The 25097-nt window shown below is 41.6% G+C and overlaps 1 long non-coding RNA gene across 6 annotated transcripts in view; it reads right to left on the reverse strand.

Moving 5' to 3' along the window:
- LOC138444736 (uncharacterized) overlaps positions 1 to 25097 on the reverse strand; it is a 35711-nt gene continuing 10614 nt past the window's right edge. For 5 of the 6 annotated variants that reach the window (XR_011258570.1, XR_011258567.1, XR_011258566.1 and 2 more), the window contains one exon: positions 1 to 719. This is a non-coding gene — a long non-coding RNA (uncharacterized lncRNA). Of the gene's footprint in view, positions 720 to 18014; positions 18183 to 18296; positions 18394 to 25097 lie in introns of all 6 variants that reach the window. The other variant, XR_011258569.1, reaches the window with a different exon arrangement.

Below are 25097 nucleotides of genomic sequence, written 5' to 3' on the forward strand. Positions count from 1 at the left end.
TCATCTCTGAAAAAGAGCAGTTTTAGCTTTTTAATTGGTAGGATAACTCAATATAATTTTTATCAAACAGAAATCAAGATGGTTTTTATATTTTGATGCCAGAAATGCCAATCTGAAGACCACTGACACTTTAAAAGTTAAATATTGCCGCATTAATAATCATGTGGTACCAACACAATTTAAAACACAAAGCACTGACACTAAACGTGGTTGTAAAATGAACATTCCAGATATGATTATAGTTTATAATGTAACTTTTTTAGATCATCATTGAAATAAAAATAAGTTATTACTGATTGATCATCAGTAATACATACACAGACTTCTAGTTTGAGGAAACACTTTGATTATTCACAGATAATATAAATCTTTATAGAATGAGAGCACCAGAAAAGCACGCAGGAGGAGAGGGCCACTCCTACAGAGGCTCAGCTTAGCTCAGCATCTGAGCCACAGCAGGCTGAGAGGGTGGCCCAGCATGGGATAGCCCGGGTGGGCTGAGGATTCGATGAGGGTGGGAGGGACAGCCCAGCAGGAGGTTTCAGAGCTCACGTGGGGCGAGGGGAGTGTTCTTGCAAAGGGATAGCCTAGTGCAAGATGTTGGCATCCAGGCAGGCTGAAGAGGATATTTCAGAGCCCAGGTGGGGTGAGATGAGTATCTGTGTAGGAAGGTGGTCCAGTGGTCCAGCACAGGCTGTTGTACAAAGCAGGTATGTTACCTAGTAAGATACAATAAGCAGAGAACATAGCATCACTTCTCTGTGTTATTGCTGATAAAGACATAATTGTGAGAAAACATCACATACAAGTTGAGGGACACTCCATGAAACAACTGGCCTACATTCTTTCAAAGCGTCAAAGATATTAAAGTCAAGGAAAGATGGAGAAACGAACTAGTCCAGACTGAAGGAGACTAGGGAGACATGGGGAATAGTTGCATGGTGTGGTTCAGAACTGGAATCCTTTTGTTACAAAGTATGTCATTCAGGCATGGAGAAACTTGACTACTGGAGTTTTAGGACTAGATCCCAATGTACCAATGCTAATTTCCTAATTTTGCTGTTTGCACTGGAATTGTAGGGGAATGCCTCTGAGTTAACATGCACTATGATATTCAAGAGTGATGGAGGAATCAGATCAACAGCTTCCTTGCATATGTTTCAGGGGAGAAAAGGTCTTTGTACTTGCAACTTTTCTGAAAATATGAGACTGTCTCAAAATTTAAAATTAAATGAGATTGAGGAATGTTGTTTCTTTAAAAAAAAAAGGATAAAAAATGCATGTGTGAAGTCTGACCAACTCTGTAGGAATATCTTGCAAAATGGTAAGAGTTCCCATATTGAGCACTTAGTATGTGTAAGATGTTGAACTAAGCAGTTTGTATATTTTATGTCATTTAAATTTCACACCAGTCTTACAGAGTGGATATTCCTAGTATCATTTTACAGATAAGGAATCTGAGGCTCAGAGAGACTGAGTAACTTGACCAGGCTCTTAACTAATCTACTGTACTGCTCAAAAAAAAAAAAAAAGATTGGAAAAAATTTTCCAAAAAGATTGGAGAATGCTAACAGCAACATTCTCTGGGCAGTGGGACTCCTAGTTTTTCCTTTTGTGGTTTTCAGTATTTTACAAAATATCTACAGTGGCACGGTTGCTTCATTTATTGTGAAGTGATGTCATAAAAATATGTTGGTTATTTGAAACCATACTGAACAATCCAAACTACTAATCGTGGTATTATCTCCTAGTAGTGGTATTATTGGTGACATTCATTTTTGATATTTTGCTTTTCTGTATTCTACTAAGTTTCTATAATTAATTCTTTCATTCATTCACAAATACTTACTGAGCATCTGCTATGATTTATTTTTATAAGAAGAAAAAATTTTAAAGAAAGAACTGTACTGCATAAGTCTAAAGTTGTAAATTTTATTCAAAAAGCAAGAAGGAATAATATGTATGCTTAGAAAAAGACTAGGCACCAAGATGTTACTAGCAGTGTTACATACTAAGATGTTTCAGCAGTGAGTTAGTGGGAAGTTTATCTTTTATTAATACTCTTCCATGCTTTCCTCGTTTTCAACTATAAATTACTCACCTGTTCTGTTCATAGCTGTGCCGCCGGTGCTTAGAAGAGGAGGTGGCACATAGTAGGAGTTCAAGAAGATCTTTTTTGAATGAACCAATACTTCTGATTATAAATCGCTGTTTTAAAAAACACTTTTACTTATTCATTCCATTATAGTCAGCAAACTTGGCATTCAACTTGTGCTCTTCTAAGCTGGAGAAGATCTAAGAGATTGTAGTAGGGGGCTCTAGTGGCCATTTAACAGGTGGTGGTGAGGAGGAGAGCCACACGACGGGAAGACAGGGTGAGCAGAAAGTGGTGAAACACTATTCAGAAACCATGTGTTGTTTATTGTATTTATTAAGATTTCTGTTCAACCTATTTTTCGGAGAATTGGTGACACATCACTATACCAGTATCTATTGAGGACAGACCTTGTGTTGTATGGCTTAGTTTCTTGGTAGTGATATCTGAGGTTCACAGAGGAATGGAGGGCTGGGATGAGGTTGGGGTGACTCAGTCATAAGCCCCTATTTTGCTTGTAATTAGGAAGCTTACATCTCTGGTTTTACAAAGTACGTGGATCAAAACCTTAAAAGAGACTGGATACTGGGCCAGTGAGGGAGAGAAGTCCCTCAGCTGGTCTATGAATCAAGCTGATTGCCCAGCATCCATAGCTCCAGTTGGCTGTTCAGCTCTCAACTCATTTGCAGGGAGATGTTGTATGTTACATGATTTTGCCTAATTCAAAGATTCTCAAAAGTCACATGAATAGTCCTTATGTGTATCCGGGGATTACCAGAAGAAACAAACCTTTCTTGTCAACCTCGAATCCTCTCTTTCTCTTCCAGCAATACACTGGCAAATTTGGTTGGTTCTACCTTCAAACTGCATGCAGAACCTGAGCACTGGCCCCTCTCTAGCCTTATTTGGTTTATTGCAAGAGCCTCTCAACTCCTCCCTGCTTCAACCTTCATAGCGGCCACAGGATCCTTTCAAAACCTCAGTCAGATCACATCTTTACAGCACCCTACATTAGCCACAGCCCTTACAGCAAGGTGCTGGCTTGTGTCCCACAACTAACTTGCTCTTACTTCTCTGACCTACTTTTCTCCAGCTTGCCCCTTGCTCATTCCACTTCAACATCCAGACTTCCTTGCTGCTCCTCCAACACACCAGGCACCGTGTGCCCTCGCTATATCCTCTGCAGGAACAGTCTCTCTCTCTCTCTCTCTCTCTCTTTCTTCAGATGTCACCACATCAGACAGACCTTTTCTGACCATCTCTATCAAGTAGAGACCACCTCTCCAGATACCTGCTCCTTTACTTTGCTTTTTTTCCCCTCCTTGCAGTCATGATCATTGGGACAGACACACGGAGTGTGTCTGATTTTCCTAAACCCATCATGTGGTTGCTCTTCTTCACTTGTTGAAGTTGGGTGCAGCCACGTTCCCTGCTCTCTCCTGTGCTGTGTGAGGGGAAGGGCCGTGTGTGGCTTTCAGGAGGAAGCCAGTGCGGTGTTCAAAGCTCTGTCCCCTCTCTCCCGCCGACATTGGCCGTGCTCCACATGGTGCTTCTCCAGGCACCCTGGGCCCCAGGGTGAAGGTGCACGGAGCTGAGCCCCCGGCTGCCCTGCAGTGAACACAGCCTGTTGTTCTTCAGTCACTAAGTCGTGTCTGACTCTTTGTGGCCTCAGGACTGCAGCATGCCAGGCTTCCTGTCCTTCACTATCTCCTAGAGTTTATTCAAACTCATGTCCATTGAGTCGGTGATGGACACACTGTGTAAGTGAGGGATATAAACTTTTTTTTTAAGCCATCAAACTTGGCTTGTTTAAAACCACAAAACAACTAGCCTATCCTGACTGAAACACTCTGACATATCCCATATTTATTTGCTGTCTCTTCCTATCCCCCTCTAGAATGTAATCTTTTTGATGGTAGGGCTTTGTTCACTATTATATCTCCGGGTCCCGAAACAGTGCCTGGCATGTGGTAGGTATTCAATAAATATCTGTTGCCTGACCGAATGAATGATGAATTGATCACCCCAACTGAAACAGGAAGATTTCACAATGGCAGGTGTTAACTATTCCTGGATGTGTCCACAGAAGTGTTCACTTGACGTGATCTGAATGGGAACAAGATGGTTCCTGATTCAAGGTTAGCAGTGTGGCTGCTCGCCTCACCAGACACAGTCTGAAAGCACAAATCGCCTGTGGGCACATTTCACAGTGAGTCGTGGGGGCACATGAAGTAGTTAAAGTTGCCACACAAACGGAGATCTGGCACACCGCTGAGGGGACCCAGAGACAACCGTAAATAAAAAGCATTAGCGGCGTTTGTGTCGATGCTGAGTGCTGACGTGGTTTCCTTTCCCTGTGTGGACATTAGCATTTGTAATGAACTGAGCTTCACAGGCTTGAGGTTTTATCTGCCGTTATCATAAATTGGTGTGTGAGCCCCTCTCAGGACTTTTGCAAAAGCTGTTTGTGCTTTTGTGAGCTGCTTTCTTTTCAGGCTTCCTCCTGGTTCGCCTGAATTTGGATGGGGATAATGCATTTCCTGTATCGTGTGGCACCGTACAAGGAAACCCATTGTATCCCCTCAGAGGAAGAGTACATCTGTAAGTAGTTTTTAAGAGTGTACTGAAGGATCTTGTTAGGGTTACTTATTCTCCCAGTTCCATTTGGTTGATGAAGTGGGCCACGTGACAGATGTGCATAATGAACTGCTTCAGTTGCTGCCAGTGGGAAGCTCAACCTATAAAATGCGAAATCTCCTGGACTCATTGAGGGCAGAGCAAGCTGATCACAGAAGAGAGAACTCTGCCTGATTCCGAGTTGTCATTTCTTACTGCCGCATACAGTGCACCAGTGTTCCTGGGCTTTGCTTTTCCTTTCTTCCAGAGGAACTGCCTTTCCAGTTTATTCTTAATTCAAACTGGAAAGGCAGTGGTTTCTGCATACAATCTCCCCAAAGAGCAAACATGATTAAGATGTTCAAGTAATCACCCATGAAATGCACTTGCAAGGAGCCTTTATGTTTTGTCGTTAAAAGAGGAAATGTATTTACATCATCCAGTAAGATTGTGGGTTGTTTTTTTTTTCTTTTTTTCCCCTCTTCCTTATCTCTTTTCCCCTCACACTTTCCTATATTTTCTTTCTCTGCTCCATTATTTTATTTTCCTCTTTATTTTCATTGACTGCAGTCATAAGGGATGTAACTTGTCTTCCATTTCCATGCATTGTGTGGAACAGTGACATCCAAGCCAAAAAGACACAGGTGACCAATCTGTTCTAGGAGTGGTCTAACTTTCAGCTCATTCTAGATGCTTCTGGGTTACTAAGGGACAATGAATGGAGAAATAAAGAGCAATCATGCAAATTTTAGTCCTAGATATGAGCATTGGGGAAATGACGAAAAAGGCTGTAAGTCAGTTCACTTCACTTGTACCACAGAGCATCCCCATGGGCTGAGCATCAGGCTAAGTACTGTGCAGGGAGCTGAAGAGAGAGCACACGGCCTTGGAAGCTGGCGAGTAAATGATGGTGTACGATGACATATCCAAATGCCATAGTAGCAGCAAAGATAATAGGGCTTTAGGTGGTGCCAGAGGGGAGGTCTCAATGAGAATTTAAATGGTCAGGCAAGGATTTGAGCTGAGAGCAGGAACTGAGTTAGACTTGGAAGGACAAGTAGATTTGGAATGCTGTCAAAAGAGCAACATAGCATATTAAAGAGGTCAAGAGTGCATGGCATCTTGATCAAACTCAGCTGTTTGGGGTACCTCACTTTTAGCCCCAATTTCCCAAGTAGCCATATGTCAATTTACACAGGTTACCTAAAGAACATTTATATATATATATATCTGGAGGAGGAAATAGCAACCCACTCCAGTATTCATGCCTGAAAAATCCCATGAACAGAAGGCTGGTGGGCTACAGTCTAATAGGGTCTCAAAGAGTCAGACATGACTGAGCATGACACTAATATTCATATACACACACACACACACACACATATATATTACTCAGATATTAGTATAAGGCAATTAGCCACAACATAATATATGGAGATGTCACATCTGTAAGCTTTAAATCAATTGTGAAGACAGCAGAATTGTTTTTCTTGCCTACCAGTGAGTGTCATGGATTAAAAGTGCTGCCGAATTTAAGGAAATTATATTTAAGAAAATATAATCTGGGAAATGAGAGCCCAGTCTTCTAGTAGCAAAACAGCATAGGAGGATTATTTCAGAGACTTTTTAAAAATGTCAGATTTGGTTTTAGCGGGTTTAGTGAATTGTCCTTTGTAGACAGAAAGCTGGCATTGGGGCACTCCAGAAAGCCCCCGGCACCTTGGCTACCTCCTTCTAACTCTGGTGCTGGCAGGAGGCCTCTGGTGAAAATCCCTGACTCTTTTCTGCAGAGGAATGGCAAGACTTGGCAGCCACTGTTGAGTTCACACAGAGATGGGGAGTGACTGGTTCCCAGGGTCAGCTGGGGTGGGGGTGAGAAGCAGCTCAAGGCCAAGAGTTTGACTTCCTGACCCTTCCAGAAAAGTGTAGTGCTCTTTAATTTATTCCTAATTGGAATTCCTTGCTGCGGTTTTCCTTTTAGAAGAGGAAAGACATGCCCTTTTAACCATTTCCTCTCAAAAGACCTTTGTTAGCTTTGATTTAGTAGTTTCAATATTAAAATAGCTACCACATACAAATGATTTCTAAAAATGTCTCAAATTCCTGTTTCACATAACTCAATGATACGGTTTCTGAGGCCTTGAGCCTGGGACTACTAGTCCTTTTGGTTGTGAAGCATTGGAAAGAAAAAATTAGAGTTGATGAAAAATAGAAAGAAACCCTTCTGGACCATCCCCCCTTACTCTGAATGTGTCAATATTTGAATGTGGCGCACACGCACATGGTTTCCTGCATGTGTGCACCCACACCCACACACACACTCTCACACATCACCTATTTTACTAAAACATATCAGGATAGAAAACTTCATTATTTTTAAGTCCTGGTTATAGTCCTTCAGTGAGGGCACTTGAGACATATGTTTGCAGGTAGCTGAAGGTACAGCTATGTGGTCTGCCTGGAACCTAAAATTAGATTGAGTTGACGAATCTATCGGGAAAGATTTTTCCCTCAGTGTTTTCATTCCCAGACTCTGCTGCCTTCCACTTCCTGCAGGGACTGAAGTCATTGTAGATACTACTCAAAAGTAATAACTCCTGAGAGACTCTCTCTGCAAAATCAGCATGCAAAAGGCAGCTGGCCCCAGAAGCCAAGGACTCTTGGCTACAGCAGTAGAATGTTAAAGCCACACAATAGTAAAAGGAACCTGGGTTTCCTATATTTTAAACTGTCTATTGTTTCATGCTTAGCTTTAGTGAAATCCAGAGAAATGAAATAAAAAGTCAGCTTTTAGAGTCTTTATAACAGTAAGGTATTTCTGTTGTTATTCCTTAAAAGATGATGAAAATTAGATGCTGAAATGTAGAGGCCTTCTGAAAATGACTTGGAATAATTATATTTGTTAAACTGGGCAGCCCTGATATTGTATGCTGTTTAAATCAACTTTCATTATTCTTTAATGATTCTTTGCAATTCTTTTTTCCAGAACTTTGCAAGCTTGACTTGTGTTCACCTTGCTATGGAATGCTTTAAAGGGCATTTCATCTAATAGCAGAGGAAGATGATAAATTATAGATGCCAAATCATAAAGCAGTGATTTAGGTAGCACTAGGGTAAGATCGTAAGCAATAAAATAAAAATTTTCCCAATCAACCTCTACATTAGAAGCAAAAAAAGGAGTCGTTGTCTGCATAATTAAAGCAAGACATGTCAAGATGCTTGTTAGTATGCTAATTTGAAGACTTTTTTTTTTAACTTGGAATCATAAAGGAGAATATTGGCAATATTTATCAGTTTGAACAGAGAAGGTCTCTAAGAATGAGTATGAAGTGATTTCATTGTTAGTGTGCTCTGGAAATACAGATATAAAGAAGGAAGAAAAAAAACAAAAAACACCTCAGTCTCAATCTCTTAAGCATTTGGGGAGAAAATGAGGTGGTTACGAGTTGGCCAGGGTCTAAGTTTTCACCACATCCCTGCTAGCTGTGTGAGCTTATGCAAGTTAGTTAACCTCTCTGGCCCTGTTTCCTTAGCTGTGAAATGAGAAGATAGTGGGTCCTACTTCATAAGATAATTATGAGGATTACAAATAAAGCATTTAAAACGGAATCTAACAGGGACTTCCCTCATGGTCCAGGGGCTAAGACTCCATGCTCCCAATGTAGGGGCCTGGGTTGGCTCTCTGGTCAGGGTTCTAGATCCCACATGCCACAACTAACAGCTTGCATGCTGAAAAATGAAGATCAGAGATCCGTGTATGCTGCATCTAAGACCTGCCACAGTCAAATAAAAATAAATATTAAAAAAAAAAAAGAATCTAACAAAGCAAGCACTCCGTAAGAATGGTTGTATAATATCTTTCCTCTGCCCAAACTCTCTGGAGCTTTCCGTCTTACTCCCAGTGAAAGCTGAAGTCCTTACTATGTCTATAGGCCCCATACAACTGGGCTGGTTCTCTGACCTGATCTCTTTCCCTCCCTGCTCAGCTTGCACTCTGGCCTCCAGGCATTTCACCAGGCACCCTCCCATCTCAGGACCCTTGTCGTGAGAGCTGTTCCGCAGCCATCCTCAGCTTGGCTTGTCTGTTCCATCAGGTCTTCACTTTAAGCACCTGATCAATGAGACTTTCCCTGGACACAGTCTAACATTCCTCTTGATATTTTATAGTTCCCCTTTCTGCCTTATTTTTCCCCTTAGCACCAACTACTTCCTAGTATACTATATATCTTACTAATTTATCTCATTTGCTCTCTACGTCTCCCACCAAAATAGAAACTGAAGGAAGGCAGGAATTTTTATTTTAGCCATCAATGTATCCTCAGTACCTAGAATGGTGTTTGTCACAATTGTAGCTGTCAATAAATATTCAAAGGCTGAACGAATGGATGATTTTCCTTAATTTCTAACAAATAATAATTAAATCCTACACATATACTTCATTTCCAAGTTTAATGAAATGTTTTTTTGGGGTCACATACATTTTTCTTGGTTGCCATGATGACTGTCAACCACCTTTAAACCGCTCTTTAAACACCAGATAACTGTTTAATGAAAGTGAAAGGACAAGGTTTGGCCACCCAGGCCATGACACAGCCTTTTTCTTCTAAGCCTTCATCAGTTCACCTGGAGGAAGAAATAATGATACTTGTTGGACTTCCCTAGTTCCTCCTTCAGCCACAGATAAATTAGGGTCAACTTCTGATTTTCCCTTTCCACCCTGGTCTTTTAATAGCTACAAAGAGGTGCGGAAGCTCCTTAAGTAAATATGGCACGTGTTTTCCAAAACCTGAATATAAGCAAGGGCAGAGTATATAGAATACCGTGAGTCATCACTGTGGAATGATCTCGCTCTTTGGCCCCCAGGGGTTACTGGAAGGGCATTCCTAAACATGGACATGTTGCAGGAGGTCAGATAAAAGGTAAAGGTTCCTGAACATCTTCTGTGTTCCCAGCTCGGCTTATACACACTGCATCACCTCACAACCACACTGTGTGATCTGTGTTATCATCCCCAACCTCTAGATGGGGAGCTGGGGTGAGACCAAGGCTCCAAGAGGATAAGCGACTGTTCAAGGCCACCTGACTAATAAGTGGGACGGCGAGACATCGCTGTACTTGTTAGGAACATCGGAGTACTTATCAGGAACATGACAACCACTTTCCTTTCTCCTCTTTGCCCTGATAAGCAGTTTCCTAAGAATTAAACCAATTTGTATGTCTTGAGCCAACAACTGCTGAATTAGTGAGGGTTCATGATGGATTCCTGCCACAGCTTAAAGCTGGTGGCTTTAAACTACTGGGATCTCAGCAGCTTCTCCTTGTCTCATCAGTGAGGTGAGGACCTGCACCCTAGGGATAGGCTGACATGAGAGGAAGAGCAGCGTCTGAGCCCCGTCCATACTACCCATGAGAGGAAGAGTTACTAACCCCAGTACATAACACAGTCTCCAGGCTTAAGTATATTACCCAAGGTCAGCTGCTAGGAAGTGCTGGGGCTGTGTGCTTAAATCAGATCTGTATGGGTCCAGAGTTTGGTTCAATCATTACCATCATCTTGACCACTTCTGCTCCAACTCTACCTTACAACTTTCACAGCATACCCCAAGTCAGAAAAAGAAAGTTTCTTCAGTTAGCATATCTAATCAAAGATGTTGCATTCAAGAAATATGTTCATGACTTCTTAAATAATCTAAAGTTTTCTTTTTCTCCTCTTTCTTCCTCTTCTTCTTTTTCAAAGATTTGGCCTCTGGAAAATATTTCATGTATAATGGCAAAGCATCTAACTTTCCTATGAGCTTATAAAATGAAGTGGTTCTTTTAGAGTAAACAAAAAATCTTTTCATCTAAAATTTTAATTGCAACCAATTCAGTGCCTTGGGAATTAGTTCCAGTGTTTGGCTCAAGTTTCTGGCACTGAGCTCTGGCCTCAAGCCTGCACTGGGTCACCTTACAGCTGCACCTCAGGGCTACTCGCCAAGAAGCGGGTCTCATGGCATTACTACCCTATGGCTTGACAACAGAACATTGAGCTTCGGTACTGAACCTGGCTGGAAGCAATTCATATGACTGCAACTCTGTTTAGCAAACAACGTACAGGAGTCACCTGGTGAAGCATGGTAACATTCTCCCACATTTCTGGGAGAAAAGAGACATAATTTTCATTAGTTTGTCTAGAAGCAGGGAAGGGTATTTCTCAAAGTTTAATTTACAGCCATAAACTTGTACATTGATATAACCATAACATAAAGGAGGAAACATCTGTCACTTGCATTTGTAGCTGTGTTTGTAGCAGCTCTTTCAAAAAGGAAGACTAGAGATCAGCCATCCAGGTTTGGGGGCTGTATGGTTAGGCCATTCAAGATGGCTGTTCTCTTGCTCTCTGTACATCCCTGGCTTGACCAGTGCCTGTTTCTCTCACTTGACTGTATAATACACTTAATTATAGCACTTAAAATAGTCTCTGGTAACTGGTGAGCCCACTTGATGTCAATTCCCCCTATAAATGGTAGCCTTCTTCTCTCCTGCTGAGTAGTGAAGACTGCTGATGTCCTACCCACCATCTGCACACATGGGGGGGTGTCACTCCAGGCTCCTTTGTGTAAGTTCTGCCTATCCAATAAACCACTTATGTCCCTATTGCTGTCTCTGGGCCCTTTCTTCAGTCTTGGAGGCTGGGCAACTAGAAGACTGGAAGGGCTGGGGGATGCAACCGAGCAGGGACCAAGATCAGTGTCTGAAACCAGGTTTTCCTCTAACCAGGTGGGTATGGACAAATAACCTAATCTCACTGTGCCTCAGTTTCCTCACAATACAAAGTTTGGGGATGTTAAATGAACTTTAAATCTCAGTCCTAAAATTGTATTACATGTATAAATATTCATAGCTTTTCTAATTTGGTGTAATCACTTGAAACTTACCCTACTACTAGAGAAAATCTGAATTTCTAAAAGCCTGAGGTTGACTCTAAAGATGGAACTTAAGAACAAGGAATTGTAGGGACTTCTCTGGTGGTCAGGTGGTTGAGACTCCACATTCCTGGTGCAGGGGACCCAGGTTCAATCCCTAGCCAGGGAGCTGGATCCCACAGGCCACAACTAAAAGCCCGCATGCCACCGCCAAATAAGTATTTTAAAACAAGCAAAAATAACCCCCAAGGAATTGCAGAGTTTTAGCTGTCAGAATCTAGATAGATAATATACCCCAACTTCCTCATTTTGTCTTCTCCCTTTTAGTCTTCTCTTTCCTTTCTTCTTCTTTTTTCAACATATTTTCTAGATTCTGGTAGGCACCAGGCACTGAGCTAAGTGCTGGAGACCAGGCCTGAGTCCTTAGCTTTAAAGAACTTCCAGGACAGTGGGCGCAGACAAGTGAATGCAGTGTTAAAACACAAGGAAGTGAGGTTGCAACAGAGCACAGGGTACAGTGGAAGACAGAGGCCATCTCAGGTTGGGGTAGGGATGGGAGTCAGGGAAGTGTCCCTGGGGAAATGACATCTAGGCCAGGAGTCGGGGCCGGGGGTGGGGGGCACATTTCTAGGCAGAAATGCAACATGTGCCTCTGAATATCACAGAGACAACTCTGGAAAGGTGGGCAGTAATTCTCCAGGGAACGCAACCAGCTGGTGGCAGAGCTCGTGGTACAAATAGAGCTCAAGGCAGAAATGCAACATGTGCCTCTGAATATCACAGAGACAACTCTGGAAAGGTGGGCAGTAATTCTCCAGGGAACGCAACCAGCTGGTGGCAGAGCTCGTGGTACAAATAGAGCTCAAGGTCCTAACTCCAAAGTTGCAGGCTTGGTTGAACGTCAGTGATGTGAAGCAATAGCTTTGGATTTTTTCGGGATTTTTCTGGCACAGGTGAAATTTTACAGGGCCTTGCTGCCATCACCTTAATTAAGACTCAGGCTCTTTCCTGAACTCTCTCAGTTTAGGATATTCCCTCTCTGGCTTGAGGGTCTTCAGCAGTAACTCATCAACACAGAATAATCACATCAATCACGTCATCTGAGAAGTCACCGCCACCAATCTACTTTGGGGATACAGATCTTTCAGCTTCTGAGCGGTGTGGATGGACAAAGATCCTGGCTGACGGGTTTAGGAGACCATCCAGGTCAGTCACAGGATAATTATGAGTCATGATGGTTGTTTTCAAATATTTGAAGGATTGAAGGAGGGATTAGATGTGTTTTTTGTGGGTTGAAGGGGAAGAAGGAGAAACCAAACGAATGTATATAGGAACAGATAACTTTATTGTTCCTAAATAAGAACCTCACCCCCGCCCACTCTTTTCACTGTTGCTTTCTAAGTATAGCTCCCTAGACCTTTCACTTTTTTAAAAAAGTGTTTTGTGTAAATAATAAGGAAAAAAAAAAAAAAAGAACTGGAGGCTGGTTGCACTGGAAGTAATGAGTATCTTTACAGCAGAAGTATTTAAAACCAGGGCAGATGACCACTGACCCAGGATGTTACCAAGGGGATTCATGCCTCTAAGATTTGATTTATAGAAGTTTAATCAAATCCTGCTGGCTCCTTCTGTGATTCTGCATTTTCACACTTGGCCCAGGCCAACTGAGGTTTAACTGTTCTAGTGTCTTCTCTATTCTTCACAAAGTATTTACTCTCAGCTCTTCCCTGGTGGCTCAGACAGTAAAGACTCCAGGAGACCTGGTTTGATCCCTGGGTTGGGAAGACTCCCCTGGAGGAGGAAATGGCTACCCACTCCAGCAGTCTGGCCTAGAGAATTCCACGGACAGAGGAGCCTGGCAGGCTACAGTCCATGGGGTCGCAAAGAGTTGGACATGACTGAGCGACTTTTACTTCACTAGTTAGCTGGCATTTCCAAGCACATTATTTTTACATTTCTAAACAAAGAAACACTTAGTGTTTTTTGTGATACTTATAAAGGCAGTTTAGCATTGGGTTTTCTTTTTTCACATAAAGAATTAATATATTTACCTAGAGGTAGTGAAATGCAGAGAAGGCAATGGCACCTTACTCCAGTACTCTTGCCTGGCAAATCCCATAGATGGAGGAGCCTGGCAGGCTGCAGTCCATGGGGTCGCTGAGGGTTGGACACGGCTGAGCGACTTCACTTTCAGTTTTCACATTCATGCACTGGAGAAGGAAATGGCAACCCACTCCAGTGTTCTTGCCTGGAGAACCCCAGGGACGGGGGAGCCTGGTGGGTTGCCGTCTCTGGGGTCGCACAGAGTCGGACTCGACTGAAGTGACGCAGCAGCAGCAGCAGTGAAACTGCTATGCTTATGTGAGAAAATGGGTGGTTTGGCACATGCATGGGTGCACACATACCCACATAGGTGGCCCGCTGTGTGCGCACTGCCTTATTTTAGGTGTGCTTTGTCCATGTGCTCACATGCTGTTCACGCTAGGATCCATCCTCTTACACACCAAAAGAAACTTTACAAATTCTTTCTTTTCTTTCACTTTTGTTTATTGTGGAACCTGTGTTGCTCTTCCCTGAGTCTAAAGATATGGAGGGAGAGAAGGGAAGTGCAGCTGGTGAAAACTGAAGATATTACTGGCAGTTCCGACAGATAAAATTTTGATTTCATTAACCCCCAAGTATTCAGAAAGCAGTGGTAAAAGATGATTTATATTGTTTTTTTCAGGCAGGCTTCTCTGTTGCCAACATAGTAAACTAAAAATATAACTCATGTTTACCTGCTTTCTATGCTTGGTGCATGTAACGTGTTATAAATCAGAGATATTAAGTAATATTTTGTTTTAAATTAGTATTCGGATGATATATTATGTGGGATCTAAAATAGGTATGTTTCAAAACCACAGAAAAGCTTTTTCAAAAGGAGAAAAGGAGTGCAAGCCCATTTTCTAAGCGTTCAAAATCAAACAACATTCAAAGGACCAGTTGAGAAGAGTCAGATCATCCCTAAAAGCCATGAACATAAATTCCATTGACATATTATGCGAAGACACTTGCCCTGCACTAGCTCGCATAAGCGACCTTAGAGAGAAGCTTATGCTCAACTAACGACACATTAGGAAGGAAAAAAAAAGTGTTCAATCGCTACTGGTTGTCACGGCTTGTTGTGCACCAAGAGGGCTGCTGGGAGGGGCTCCGACAGTCCCCCGGCGCTGTGTGTGGAGTCGGCGGGGAAGGGCCTCTGGGAAAGCTGAGGATGTGCACAGGATGAATAAATCATCTCTCTCAAGGTAATCCTGGGGAGGGCTTCCCCTCACAGAGTCATCAGCATCTGGCCTCTGCATGCAAATGTAAAATTAGAGCTTCATGTTGTCCTGAAATGGCAGCCCACGGAAAAGATCACCGCCAAACATGACAAGCAGAACTCGTGGGGGCGGCAGCAAGCAGCTCTGTATTGGCTGACAGACTTTTCCGCGCTTCCAGTGGTTTTTCATAAGATAAAAATGTTTTCACTAGTGATTTTTTTTTTTAACTATAAAGAATGGTAAAAGCGAGGGGGACACCAGGCAAAAATCCCCTAAAAGCACTGCAGGGACAGGGCCTGGACCTGAGGAGGGCAGGTGACTTTAAAAAGAAAGAAAAGGACAACTGGGAGCAGAGGATGGGACAAAGTCTGGAAAGCCAGAGAGCAGATGACAGAAGATTCTACAGCTGCTCACTGCAGCTGCTCTCATAGTCTCCTCTGCTTCAGAGACAAATGTGTTTAGAAATGAAAGGCAGGAGGCAATGGGAAAAATGTGCCTTCCATTTCTAACCAACTGGAATATAATCTTCACAAAGCTCATCCTGTTCTCATGAGGAGGTTATTTTTAGGATTCAAATATAGGCAAAATACTAACCAGCAAACCGTACGTGCTTCTTAGCTGGAAGCACAATTGGGTACACTCAAATTATCAAGAACACATTGCAATTTCTAAGGACAAACTTGTAGTTGGGAGCCTTGAACGTTAGAAATGATAGCAATTTAGTAATATGATAGTTTATGGCCTTGCCTAACTGTTTCAGAACTCATAAAGTGCTTTGTCACATGTAACCTTAATTTTTATATGCCTTAGGCCACATGATGGCTTTAGGCCATTGTTTCTTCTTTTAAACCCAATACAAATAAGGATAGTTGATCCCTCTACTCTGAGATGATTTCCAAGCACTCTGGATCCTGTTGAGCTCTATGCTATCCTGAGGAGTGGCTCCAGTTGACTTGAAATCCTATCCTGAGGAAATAAACACAGGGTTGGGAGGCGGCAAAGGGCAGGCCAACTCCACCCACCCCCATGTTTCCTTCAGGATCCCTAAGTGTCCTGAATGGTAGTTTTTACCTCCTTGATAGCTGAGCACATTTATGATCAGAAAAAGATGTTCTTCCAAAACATCAGCAACTGAGAGAAGTCACAAAAGAGGAAGAGAATGAAGAGTAACCTCAGTTGCTGGGCTATTTTACAGATTTAAAAAATATAATGAGCTAAAAAAACTTAGTCGTTTGTCTAACATCATACAGGCGAGTCAGAAGTCAAAGGTCTGTGAGACTAAAATTTCTACTTCAAGACAGCCTTGGAGATAGGAAGGGAAGGGAAGTGGAGAGTGTAGAATTCCCTAGAGCTCTCCCCTCTGAAGGTTCATCAAACGCAGACAGAGAATGCGTATCTCATTGACTGAAAAAAGAAGCCATTTCTGAGGCTATGTGCCTTCCTGGGGCAGCAGCACCCTCCTCCTGACTCCGGCTGGGCACTTGGAACCACGTAAGCTGCTCTGAGGCCTCCTGCCAGGCTGAGTCTGTGTAGGCCTAGAGCCAAGAGGTGCACCATCTCCCAGCTCAATTAGGCATGACACAAATCTGGAGGGACAGTGGTCCACAGAGCATGTTGTAGTCTAAGTAGCCTTAAGGATAACAAGCATGCCACTAAATGCAAAGCTCTGAGTTCTTTTTTCATTATTATTTTTATTGGAGTATAGTTGATTTTTACAATGCTGTTAGTTTCTGTGGTACAGCAAAGTGAATCAGTTAGACACACACACATATCTACTCTTTTTAAGATTCTTTTCTCATATAGGTCATTACAGGGTACTGAGTAGAGTTCCTTGTGCTCTACAGTAGGTTCTCATTATCTTTTTTATATAGTAGGGGCAAAGCACTTTGTTCTGTTGAGACGTGTTCTAACCAACATGTTCAGAGAACTGAGATAATTTCAGTTGGCAATTCAACTAACAGAATAACAATGTTGACCTCTAGCATGAGTCATATTCATCATCTGACCCCAGTCTGTTTAATCCTAAAATATTTCCCATAACTCCCCCAAATCTGTCTGTTCCAGGGACGAAGTTTCTTTGTTGTCCTGCCTGTCTCCCTCACTCCTGCCTTTGTGCCCCAGCTGCTACTGAATCCTCTAACACAACTTCACCTCCCCCTACCCAGCAAATCCTACTTTTGAGGTCCATCTCAACATTCAGCTTTTCTCCATTGAGTTTGCCTTGATAACTCCAGTCAGCAGTGGCCTCTAAAATCCTGAGCTGCTGTGACAAGTATCTCCAGTCTTCGTTTTCATATGGATTATGTTCAACTTGGAACTTGACTGTGGTGCTCTGTAAACACCCCCATCCTCATCACTGAACTGTAAGCATCTTGAAGGCCAAGGCTCTGCTGACAAACTAAAATGACTGGCAAAGAGAGCACCACAGCTGTGATCTGACTCCTAACTCTGAGTCTATTCTTTTGTTCACTTTGGATTTAAACCAGATGGAAGCTGAAGAACACTGTCCTTTGAGACTCAACAAAATCGGCTCAAATCCTGTTCCTTTGTGCAGTGGGAGCCCTACATTCCTTCCTAACTGTCTGGGGGATTCTGGGAGGGGGTGGGGTAGTTTACAATTTCTTTTTCTAGTCACGTTTGGCTGCAAGTTCTTGCTTCTGTAGACTTACAGACTTCAGTGGCTGCAAGGAACATATTGCTATCCCTAAGACCAACATTTCCAGACATGGAACTCAGCTTCTCTTCTTGCTTCAATTAATGTACTGAAGCAGGAATGATGCCCACATGGGAGAAAAATCAAAAGTGAAGCATATGTGTCCTAGGTCTTCAAATATTGATGCTTCATTATGGGTACTATTTGCCTTTGAAGATTTAGAACAGAAATATAATACTTTGTATTAATCCTTCATTACATAGAGTAGGATGCAAGAAATTAACTTAGAATTTTTCTTTGCCATTTTCTAAGTGACTGATTTATTACTTCAGCTATAGTTCAGTTCAGTCACTCAGTCGTGTCCAACTCTTTCCAACCCTATGAATCGCATCATGCCAGGCCTCCCTGTCCATCACCAACTCCTGGAATTCACCCAAACTCACGTGCATTGAGTCAGTGATGCCATCCAGCCATCTCATCCTCTGTCGTCCCCTTCTCCTCTTGCCTCCAGTCCCTCCCAGCATCAGGGTCTTTTCCAACAAGTCAACTCTTCACATGAGGTGGCCAAAGTATTGGAGTTTCAGCCTCAGCATCAGTCCTTTCAATGTACACTTCAGCCATAACCACGGAATAAATGAAAGCTGCTTCACTATCTTTCATGTAGGACAGCCTAGTAATTACTAATTAAACATATACAGACTTTTGAAGTTTAATCATCATTTTACCTCAAATAGATACTCCTGTGTTTTCTGTTTCTTTGGCCCAAACAGGATGCTTCTAGTTGAGAGGGGGCCGTGTGAGTACAGACTCTGGTGTCAGGCTCTGTGGATTCAAATGTTCTCCTATTACTTACTAGTTATGTGACTTGATGGGCTTCCCAGATGGCTCAGCAGTAAAGAATCCACCTGCAATGCAGGAGCCACAGGGAGACACAGGTTCGATCCCTGGGTCAGGAAGATCCCCTGGAGAAGGGAATGGATACCCACTCCAGTATTCTTGCCTGGAGAATCCCACGGACAGAGGAGCCTGGTGGGCTTTGAGACTCCACAGGGTCTCAAAGAGTTGCTTCACAACTGAAGCAACTTAGCACAAACACACGCATGGGACTTAATAAACTACCTAACCTCTCAGTACCAAATGGGGCTAAGAATAGTACTTGGCTTGTATGGATTAAATAAATATGTGTAAACACATATTTGAACAATGTTTGACACATAGTAAACATTCAGGGGAGCAGGTTTATTTTCTTTTTCATTTGGTATCACATGGTTTTTGCGATATATGCCTTGTTAGGGGCTGAATTGTGTTCCTTCAAATTCATATGCTGAAGCTCTAACCCCAAAGACCTTGAATGTGACTATATCTATTAGAGACAGGGCCTTTAAAGTGGGTAATTAAGTCAAAATGGAGTCATTAATCCAAAATGACTAGAAGAGTAGGTTAGGACACAGAAAAATAGAGGGATGATCATGCGAGGATACAGAGAAGGCAGCCAGCCACCTGCAACCCAGGGAGAGAGGCATGAAAAGAAATCAAACTTGCCAACACCTTCATCTTGGACTTGGAGCCTCCAGAATAGTGAGAAAATAACCTTCTGTTGTTTAAGCTACACAGTCAGTGGTATTTTGTATGGCAGCCCTAACAAACTAATACATGTATCAAAATTAAATTTGGATAAAAAAGGTAAATCTGCTGAGAAACTAATGGTTTGTTGTTACATTTCTCACTACATTTCACTGATAGGATATCTTTAAGTTTTGACTTTTTGTGAGGCTGAAATCACAGTGGTTAGGAGCACTCTCGTCTCGGTTCTGTCACTTTCTAGCATGATCCTTTAGGCAAGCAAAGCCTAAAGACATATATAAGGGCTGTTAAAGCTTCACTACTTCATGGGTGTGTCAAGACTAAATGAGATAGTATGTACTATAGTGCCTGGTACACAAAAAATATGAAGTTAACACAATTCTGTCTATCTAGCTATCTGTCTAAATGTCCTCTGATGGTGGTACAGATGGGAGAGAGGAAAACATTTTCTCAGCACCTGACATTTTCTGATTTAAAAAAAACCAAATAAAAAAACCTGAGGTCCATACAAATTGTTTTCTCCAAGGTTTCAGAGAGTATGATGGAGCTAGGATTCACAGGAAGGTATGTCTAATTCCAAGATATATTCTCTTTCCACTATATCACATTACCTTTCCCATAAATCTTCTTAGGTTCTAGTATACTGTTCCCAAGACCTACCTAAACATGAGCGTGTGTGTGTATACACACATTTGATGCATGGGGCAAGAGAACTAGGAAATTACATATTTTCAAGAGGTCTTCTCATAGATGAAAGAAAAGCAAGACAGAAAAAATTAAAATCCAACCTTTAGGTAGTAGTTCTAGCTTTGGTAACTCTACTGTCCTGTAATGAAGACATATGTGCTTTATATTCTCACATTGCAGTGTCCTGATTTGAACCAACAGGCTATGATTTCTAAAGGATTATAACTTGTGCTGCTATTGGACCAACCCCAATGTCTAATTTTAGCACAGGACTTGCTCTGGCAATATTTAGTCCTAGTTAAATAAGTGTGTGTTCTCAATTACTAAATGATAGTTCTCTGTTTCATTTTCTAACTTTTCTATTCTCCTCCACCCCCATCAGAGTCTCAGACCAGCTACCTGTGGAGTTATTTTAAGATACCCAAAAAGGCGTGGTCCAACTAGTTTCTTTAACGACAAAAAAACTCAATAAAACAATAAGGTGATCACTTCTTGAATCATTTGGTTTTTACTAAATTGTTGTTGTTCAGCCGCTCAGTCGTGTCCAACTCTTTGCAACCCCTTGGACTGCAGCATGCCAGGCTTCCCTGTTCTTCACTGAATTACTTCCCAGAAAATATTTAATTCCATCATGTGAGCAGTTAACTCATATTTATTTTTGTTAAAAATAGACTAGCTCGTAAAGATACCAATTTTTAAACGTTTCAATGTGAACAGCCACGTACACATTTCTACCACTTCAATTAAAAACAGAAGCCAAAGCTGGGAATGGGACTATTTTTCTAAGTGGAGTTAAGATGGTTGTGTGAACTACTTTGCTCTAGAAACAGTTTTTGCTACTTCACTAGTATTGTACTATGACAGAAGCTTGTTTGCATGATATTTAGATACCTGGGTTTGAAATGTGAAAACCTCTATGTTCAAAAACTCATTAATTCAGTAGAAACAGTTTAAATGCTTACTGTAAATCACAGTGCAAATCTGCAAGACAATTAATGGTACTGTCATTGTCAATAGAATGAAGAGCAAAAGGCTGAAAACTGTTTTTTAAAAAAATCTTCTCATCAAAAAGAATACAGACAGAGCATAGTCTGAGGCAAACAGGGAGGCAAAAAAGCTTATTCTGCTCCTGTTGCCCAATTTCAAGGGTAGTAACCATGTTATTACTAGTAACCATGTTAGGTCACCAAAGTTATGTCCAAGGGTCTGAAAATGCATATGTTCTCCAAAACCAGTTTGAAGGTTGCTGCATAAGAAAGAGGTTGGAAACCACTGCCTCAACCTCCCTTTGACTTTCTCTCCTCTGTGTCTTCAGGAAGGGATGAATAAGAAATTCATGGAGAAGAATTCAAAGTGGAAATGGAGATGAGAGTAAAGCATTATTCATGCCATTGTCATTAACCAGAAGTAGTAGAATGGAGCAAAGTTAGAATGCTGTTTCTCCTTTGTTCTATGCTAACTTAAGTACTGAGTTACAATGCCCTCAAAGAATACAGCCACTATATGGACAGTGACTATTCACCTGGATTTCTGTGATTTGAGGTCCCTCAAAATGACTGGAATGGCTTCTAAATAAAACAGGCTATTCCATTACATTATTTCTTAAATTAAGTCAGTACCAAATTGAAAAAGAATCGGTAGAATTTCCAGTCAGGTGGCATATTGAATTCATGCTTCAGTTCATCCTGTATGCTTTAAACACATGGTAATGCAGATAAAATAGAAAAAGAAAGCCAAAGGTCATTGCTGGTCTCAAAAAAATGAGATAAACATCTTTGCGCACTAGAAACACAACAGAAATGCAAAGCAGTGAGCTGAGCTAAAGCTGCAGCCCATCAAGGCCCAAGCCTTGAAACAGCTGGTGGCAACGGGAAATTCGGCTCTGGTGGAACACCAAGGCTAAAACACTTTGGTCAAGACAGAGACCAAAGCTAGCATTGTTCTGAAAGCCAGGAACTGGAACACACCAGCCATCCTGGTTTCTCCAGGACATTCTCTGCCTTACCAGTGAAAATCCTGAGTTTCAGGAAATCTCTTTGTTCTGGGTAACCAGTGATGATTAGTCACCTAACTTTTCCCAGCCCCATGAAAGGGAGCTGGATACAACTGCTGCCAGTATATTGCCTGGAGCTGTGGATTTATCAGAAGTAGTGGACCCAAGAAAGCAAAAGGACAAAAAAAAAAAAAAAAAAATCATTACAGCAAATGAACTGAGATACCAGCTGGCTCAGTTACTAGATTAGACATATTCCTAACATTGATAAGGAGCAGGAACCCTCTACAGCCATCTTAAGATCTTGCTTCTGGACTGGAGCATGGGATGGAGATAAAGGCAGATGAAAATACTCATTAAATTGGAGATGGGAGTAAGAAAGAATAACGGAAATATCTCCCACGCAGTGACTGTGCACATCAAAATCCCAAAACACGTAAAGAAGTTAATGCTAAAAAAAGATAGTTGTGCAATGATGGAGTAACTAGTACCAGACTAGATCTCCTGTTTTAAAAAAATTATAAAAATAAAAACATGTATATATATATATAAAACAATTGTCAGAAGTTGAACAGGCTGCCTAGGACTCTGTTCCTTGGGAAGAGAAAACAAACGAATAGAGTTCTCAAATGCCCCAGCTTTCTGCCTGGAGGTTCTTTGTGAATTGACATTATGAAGAAAGAGAATTCAAGCAGAGCACAGCGGTTTTGCTGAATTAAAGAGAGACTGGAACTCTGGAAGTAAATGCAGTTTGAGAAGCAGAGTACCAGGGAGGAGAGAGGTGTGCAGAGACAGAGTTCCAGAAATCTGCACAAGGGTCATCTCAAGTGTTTGTTTGAATATTAAGATGCACATGTATAAGACAGGACCCCATCAGTTCATAAGGCCAGGCAAAACAACTGGGAGAAGAACAACTCTCAGAGGAAAAACTCCTGGGGATGTGAGATTCAAGCAATGCTTTCATGGAGATGGTAAGCATTTAAATTCCGACCAGTAGAGAGACCTCTTGAACATGAGAGTTTTCGGTAAAAGACAATCTTCCATGGCATTTTTGCATGTCTTGTAACAATTTTGTCCCAGACTACCTTTCCAAGGAAATTTGTATATCCAGTAGCCTTTTGATCGGAGAAGGCAATGGCAACCCACTCCAGTACTCTTGCCTGGAAAACCCCATGGGCAGAGGAGCCTGACAGGCTGCAGTCCGTGGGGTCATGAAGAGTTGGACACAACTGAGCAACTTCATTTTCACTTTCATGCACTGGGGAAGGAAATGGCAACCCACTCCAGTGTTCTTGCCTGGAGAATCCCAGGGACGGGGGAGCCTGGTGGGCTGCTGTCTGTCTATGGGATTGCACAGAGTCAGACATGACTGAAGTGACTTAGCAGCAGCAGTGTCACCCTCCAGGACAAAGTGTTGCTTTGTTTCCTGACCAGGAAAATAGAGAGAATGGCTCCTTCCAGGGCAAAGTTTGGACAGATTTGCTAGCAGCTATAAGTTGAGAGGTTCCTAAGCTCAGGATTCCTCAGCTGTGATCCAGATCCACAGTGTGTGACATTCAACTTGGATCCAGTCTGCAATGCCAGCATGATGTTCAGGGACCAAGGGAAACAAATGAGAATATGAAACTTAGGATGCCTGCTGTGCTATAATAAAGTCCTTTGTCTCTGACCAAGAGGTCTTATGTCTTCTGCTAGAATCCAGGCTACTTTTGTAGGCTTGCAAGTAGGGTAAATCTCAGACACTGACTAGTCCCTGACTGACAGCATATAATAGAGACTCTTTTGTGACTCCATGAACTGTAGTCCACCAGGCTCCTCGTCCACGTGATTTCCCAGACAAGAATACTGGTTGGGTTGCCATTTCCTTCCCCAGGGGATTGTCCCATCCCAGGTATCGAACCTGTGCTTCCTGTGTCTCCTGCACTGGCAGGCAGTTCTTTACCACTTAGCCAGCAGGGAAGCCCGAAATAATTACTACCTGGCTCTTTAAAGAAAAATTTTTAACTCCTTCTGCTTTAGAACCATCTTAACGAAACTTTAAAACAAGACCTGAAAGGATCAAGCTGATCTGAAAGTAAATTAACTGCCTGCTGAAACAAAATACTGTCAAAAAGGAAGACAAGAAAGTCTAGAAACTCAATAGTACGGTTCAGCACCAACAGAAAATTAGGAGACACATAAAGAAGAAAGCAAATGAAACTCATAACTAGGATAAAATCAGTCTACTAGAATAGAAAAGGATTTTAAAATAGACCTTATAAATATGTTCAAGCATATAATGAAAAACAGGAAATAATTTGGAAACAAGTAAAGTATCTAAATAGAGACACTAAAAGTTTTGAAAATCTTATATAATTTCTAGAGTTGAAAAATTACATTATTCGAAAGAAAAATTTCATTGCAAGGTCTTAACAGCAGCAGATCACTGTGGAAGATCAGTAAACCTGAAAAAGAGACAATGGGAATTATACAACCTGAAGCACTGGGGAGAAATACAAAAAGGGCAGAGCCCCAGTGAATTGTGGAACAACATCAAGGAGTATAATTCAAAAGTAGAAGAAAGAGACTGGCAGAAAAAAATATTTGAAGAAATGATGATTGAAATATTCCCACAATAGATGAGAACCATTAACTCATAGATCGAAGAAATGCAATAAACCCTGACAGGGATAAACACAGGATCATCACACCAAGGAACATCATAATTAAGTTGCCATAAACCAATGATAAAGAGAAAATCTTAAAAGCAGTCAGAGGGGAAAAAAAAGATACATTGCATAGAGGGGAACAGAGATAAGAATGATTACCAATTTTTCATCAGAAAGAAAGTAAGCCAGAAGACAAGTGTTGATAGCAAACAGACATGCAAATAAAAACATCATCAACTTAGAATTCTTTATACAGAAAATGTTACTTTGAAAATGAAAACAAAAGAAAGAGCCTTCCTGACAAAAGTGAGAGAATCTGTCACCAGCAGACCTGGACTGTACCAGATGGAAAAGTGATTGCACACAAGGAATGAACACTGGAAATTATATATACACACACATATATATATATAAATATAAAAATAAAATAAATTTTAGGGAATTCCCTGGTGGCCCCATGGTTAGGGCTTTGTGTTTTCACTGCCAGGGCCTGGGTTCAATCCCTGTTTGGGGAACTAAGATACCACAAGCTGTGTGGTGGAGCCAAAAAATAAAATAAATTTTAAAAAGACTATTGACTGTGTAAAACAAAATATTTAGAGTGTATTGTGGAT

Source organism: Ovis canadensis, chromosome 8, assembly GCF_042477335.2.
Source record: "Ovis canadensis isolate MfBH-ARS-UI-01 breed Bighorn chromosome 8, ARS-UI_OviCan_v2, whole genome shotgun sequence".
Classification (NCBI taxonomy): domain Eukaryota; kingdom Metazoa; phylum Chordata; class Mammalia; order Artiodactyla; family Bovidae; genus Ovis; species Ovis canadensis.